The 5,935-nt window shown below is 41.1% G+C and overlaps 1 long non-coding RNA gene across 1 annotated transcript; it reads left to right on the top strand.

Moving 5' to 3' along the window:
- The first annotated feature begins 1,295 nt into the window (after positions 1–1,295).
- On the top strand, positions 1,296–5,711 carry LOC132461603 (uncharacterized). Its single transcript, XR_009526639.1, has 2 exons — positions 1,296–2,139; positions 3,463–5,711. It is a non-coding gene; the product is annotated as an uncharacterized LOC132461603 (long non-coding RNA).
- The last annotated feature ends 224 nt before the right edge of the window (positions 5,712–5,935 follow it).

Raw genomic sequence — 5,935 nt, 5'->3', positions numbered from 1 at the left:
AGCAGAGGAATGCATAAGGGGATCCATGCTCCCTTGTGACTGGTTTACCCCAGGTGAAAGGTTAACGTTAGATAACACTAGGAACAGGTCATAGACAATACAAGGAATAGGAAACAAAGCTTAAATGATAAAAAGCAAACAAGGAATGGATTTTTCCATCAGCAGATACCCATTGATTGAAAGGTCTAAGTTCCTATCTCTTGTCTACGAATTTATTCCTAATGAGCATGAAAATCGCAACAAGCTGACTAACTTAACATACTATAAAATGACTGAACAAAGATGATGACAATAAAATACACATTTATGGCTAGAAATGTTAAACCAATTTTTTTATGGACACGTGACGTGGACGCAGGCCAATATAAAATAATAGGCCAAAGAAACATAGTAATTTGGTAAAATATTTCTAACGAATTTGTTTGTTTAAAGATATTCATAGATATTACTATATTGCTACGTAGTCAGGTAGACATAAGTATACCTTCACGAAGATGATGACAATAAATTACACATTTATTGCTAGAAATGCTACACCGAATTTTGATTGTCACGTGATGTGGACGCAGGCCTATGGAAATAATAGGCTGAAGAAACATAGTCATTTTGTAGATTATTTCCAACAAATTTGTTTGTTTTATGATATTGATAAATATACGTATACCTTCAGACACAACAATACATACACATAGGTCCTACTTAATATTTGATGTTATTGACATTGTTGCCATTCAACAATCATTGATTGTTGAATGGTAACAATCATGAAGATAAAATAAAAACATATTAGGGGAGAATCTTGCTAGTCTCTTCGGATTGTCTAAAAGTCGAGTTCTTTGTATGTGTGCGAGAGAGAGAGAGAGAGAGAGAGAGAGAGAGAGAGAGAGAGAGAGAGAGAGAGAGAGAGAGTGAGAGTGAGAGACAGAGAGAGAGAGAGAGAGAGAGAGAGAGAGAGAGAGATTTTGCCCAATTTAATGGTTATGTGTGTGGTTATCTTCAACTCTTGGAAAGCTTTATACTTAATACTTACAGACAGCCACAGCAAACCTTCATACATTGTATGTATTTACTGTGCAGCGGAAGAGGGGAATGATAAGGCAGGGTGGATGTGGGAATGTGACCAGACACGTGATAGAACCAAAAATATTAAATTTACAAACAAGAATAGCCTAAACTCATAATCCAATGTGCATGTATTAGTGTGCAGGCCCTGCAATTGTGTATTTAACACGGTACCAAAATGTGAAAATATGTTGTTCTTTAGTAAAGAAATGGTTTCTCAAGGTTATATCAGTTCAGTGGGCGTGTCATGGTCTGTCATGTGACTAACACGCGAGGTTACTGTGTGTCAAAGCTGTTCCTGCCTGGCTTTATTAGCCTATAAGGAATCAGATGTAAGAGCATTTTGTCATCGTGGTGTGATCCACCTCGGACCAAACAGATGATTGATAAAATACATAGCGCATTAGCCATTACATACGCATATACACATGCCTGTTGAAGACCGTAACAATGTTATTACCGAAGTAAATACCACTTAATTGCTTAGTAGGCTATGCAGTGCCAAGGACTCGATACTAATACGACTCTTGGATACAAATGTATGGTTAACGTTAATAGCGCATATCCAAGAAGAACCATCCACTTCCAAATAGTCACCATATAAAGGAAGCCTCGTTGGGCTAGAACCCAGGCCATCTTTATCGGTTTATCTCTTTGCGTCCTCCACCATAGTTATCCCCAATCACCTTGCTTACGTCTGACCTACAAGCCTCCCAGTTGGGGGAGGACATTGCGCAGCGTGGCTAGCTAGCTAGGTGAAGTCGGAGGAAACCTCGGGGATGATGCTCGAATAGAGTAGGAAGAAAAACCGCTACCGGCTGCGCTCTTTCAGAGATAAACTATGAACTGGTTGGACGTCGTCTGTCACTGACGAGGTCTCCCCACTGTGCTGCTTCGTGTAAAATAAAACCGGCGCCCCCTTATCTTCCAGATTGTCGGCGTGTCACTGCAGTCGATGCTGCATCTTTTCTCCCCCTTTTTTTTTTTATACCGGTACCGTGTGCTGCGACAGCAGACTCAATGAGACAGACATGCTCGCCTTCGTATTGGTCTCTGGGTCGCTGTGGATTATATTAGGTGAGTTTTTGAATGTATATTTCCTTTGTCTCCTTTTTCCTCTATAGGGTTTGCATTATGGATGATGTATGCCTTCGTGCAACCATGGGTCGAGCTGGATCAATTGCCTGTCGTTGCATTACCGGCGTTTTCGGTTATGCCTGGTAGCCTTCTTGGTAGTATTTAAGTGACTGCAGGTTTCTACTAAATCTAAATATTCTTGATGTAGGCCTACAGCCTACATTAGTGAGCATTTAAGCGTATACCTTTATAATGATATTATTATTATTAATAATAATAATAAAAACGTTTAGGCATTGTAAAATAAATCGGTTAAACACATCCAGGCTATAATTGAACTCAACGTGGCTAGAACAACGCTTAGCAATGCACAGCATAATTGCATAGGCCTATAACCTGTAGTGCTATTTCGTTTGAGCAATTTTGGATATTACATTGGAAAACGACTAGAGCACTTCATTGACATACTGTCAATTGGTTGTCCTGTGGTGCGAACATTGCTTTTCGCTAAACGTTTAAGTTATGTCATTTTGATATCCCCCCCCCCTCCCACCCACACCCACAACCATTATACAGTAAAACAGACGTCAGTTCTGTGGTTGGGCAGCTGCTTTTAGGTCGTGTGACATTGGTTAAGAACTGGACACAGGTCACGTCAATGAAATGGTTGCATCGCTAATGTCGGAGCCAGTCTAGTTCATACAATCGGAATGCTGCAAGCATCATAGGCCGGCAGCCAAGGTAGGCCAATTCATATCCATTCCTAAACACAATTGTAAAATGTCATATCAAATGGTATAGTTAAGCCTAAAGGCCGCTAGCAAAGTCAAGTATTTGCTGCTATATATATATATATATATATATATATATATATATATATATATATATATATATCTTGTGCAGACTCTACACAGCAATAATGAAAGAGATGAGGGGGAAGGGAGACTGACGTGGATGAGTGACGCGTTGTAAAAGCCGATGCCTATTGGTTGGAGCTGTCCAGGACAGAGGGGTGCTGAATGCATGCGGTTTACCGGCAAGTGCGCAGTCCCATACCCGTTTTCATTTTTACCTCCATCGAGGGGTAATCGAAGCTAAATATATTTATTTTCATTTGAAATGTAGATCGAAATAAACAGGGAGTTTAGAATTGTTGTAATGGGAAATAGATAACTAAAGCTTGTTATCAATAAGCTACATTAGCCAACACCGATATATGCCACGCCTCAGGATTAATAATTAATTTTAGCTACTATGTGGTCTCTCTTACAAAGACATGTACACCTATTTCTGTTCCTTTTCTTTTTTTTTTTTACAATTCAGTATGAAAATGGATGCCACACTTTACGCTAAAACAAGTTGAGAGTCTGAAGAAAAAAAAGCAGCCTCGTAGTCTGACTACATATTTCAAGGTATGACTTGTTTAGTGCCTTTCGAGTTCATATCGTGAAGTCTCATGAATGGGAAAGTTTGTTCTTTGTCCGCTGTCAACGAAATCCACCCAAAGCACATTTAGTTAAGAATACAACCACAACAGATGCGTTTCGTTAGCCCATTAAAAATTCATTAGCCATGCAAGTTTAGGGTTACATCCCAAATCCAACTTCATATATTGTATGTTATTAGTCAAATCGTTGTCTATAATTCAATTAAATCAATAGAAGTATTTTGGTCTGCACTTCATTTGATGTGTCAGTGCCCATGCAGTGATGTTTTATAACTGTTTGAGTGGCTCTAAAAGCTGTCTCAGCATCCAATGCATTCTCCTTCTTGCTATGTGCTGTATTGGTCTAGGACTATTGATGCAGACAAAAGTGCTGAGCAAGGTTTTCCTGATGCCTGCTACATGCTTATGGTTTCAAAATTTTCCTTGCTATGGTACATGAACAACAATTACATGTTAAATATTACCTAGTCAAACAAATAGCAAGTTGCCCTACAAATCCGATTCACTATATGGTATATATATTTAATACACTACATAATAATGGACTTCAAAATAGATGAAGTCCCTTTACAGACTTTGTCATCTTTAAAGTGTGTTACACAGCAGTTGCTTTGTACATTTGACAGTCAAATTATCTTCCACAGACCTCTCCCATAGAGTGAGGGATAGTATTTGGACAAATTGTAAATTTGCATGTTTGTGTGTGTCTGTGTGTCTGTGTGTGTTTGTGGGCGTGTGTGTGCATGCGCATCTGTGCGTGCATGCGTCTTCCTCCTATTGATATTTCAGGGTGTGCCTTTTGGTTTTGGTTGTTTCCAAATGTTAAGCTACAGGATAGTATGGACAAAAATGGCAAACAGAGAGGGGGAGAGAATAAATTACACGACACGCTACCTTTAGTGAGAGAGTGTGCATTGAGAACAGAGCGGGCGAGAGTGATAGGGAGAGTGCAGAAGGAGGTGGGGGCGAGAGCAGAGCGTCTGCTGAGCTCAGGGTGGTGTGATACGGTGGCCAGCGAGGCTCAAACTAGGCCATAGCGCTGTTTCATACAACCACGGTGGCGGCTTTCTGCCGCAGCTTGCCCCAGCGGTTATCCTTCCCATGGCAACAGGAAGGTAAGCAGCAGTCTGCGCAGGGCGCTGTAATATCCGTAAGACATGCACAGATGTACTCCACTCGCTCTGCCCGGCCACCAGCAATACCCTCTAAGTGACCATTTATTTACTGTTTTATTCCCATCGGCCCGGCACACTCATGCACCCTGACCCTAGCTACATTATAGCCTGGAGCTGGACAGAAAAACATAGGATCTTCCCGTGTATCATTTTCCTTACTTTCTTTTCCTCCTTCTTTCTTAATTCTTGTCTGGTTCTGCATTTAACTTTATTTCTCGCTTTGTTTCTCATTTGTTTGCGCTCCACCCCTCCGCCTCTCCTCTGAACACGCGACAACGAAGAGTCATCTCTCCAGCCTTCATTATATAGAATGTGAACTGACTATTTACTTTTCAGTCGTTTAGCGTACGATTGTTTTCAACACCATTCCAAGGGGTTTTAATGAAGCAGCATGAAAGGACCTAGTCTTCTTCCTCAAGGATGACTAGAGCCAACTGTCTAGTTTGGGGAAGACAGTTTACTTAGTTGTATTCATACAGTCAGTTCCCTTTTAAGATTGTTACAGAAATACACACACACACACACACATACACCCACACACACACACACACGCACACACACACACACACACAAACACACACACACACACACACACACACACACACACACACACACACACACACACACACATACACACACACACACACACACACACACACACACACAAACACAGAATGAACCCCCCTCACACACACACACACATTCACACACACACACACACACACACACACACACACACACGCACACACACACGCACACACACACACACACACACACACACACAGAAATGCACACACACACACACACACACACACACACACATACACACACGCATACAGACACACAGCCACAGAAACACACACACACACACACACACACACACACACACACACACACACACACACACACACACACACACACAAACATACACACAAACACACAGACACACACATACACGTACAGAAACACAAACACACACGATCACACACACACGTACACTTACAGAAACATACACACATATACAGAAATGCACACACAAACACACACACACACATACAGAAACACACACACACACACACACATACACGCATACAAAAACACACACAAAATCACCTACACATACAGAAACACGCACACACACATATAGAGAAACACACACACAGACACACATACA

The sequence above is a fragment of the Gadus macrocephalus genome, chromosome 7, assembly GCF_031168955.1.
Source record: "Gadus macrocephalus chromosome 7, ASM3116895v1".
Classification (NCBI taxonomy): Eukaryota; Metazoa; Chordata; class Actinopteri; order Gadiformes; family Gadidae; genus Gadus; species Gadus macrocephalus.
The sequence above is the reverse complement of the archived record's forward strand: the minus strand, read 5'-3'. Positions and strand labels throughout refer to the sequence as shown.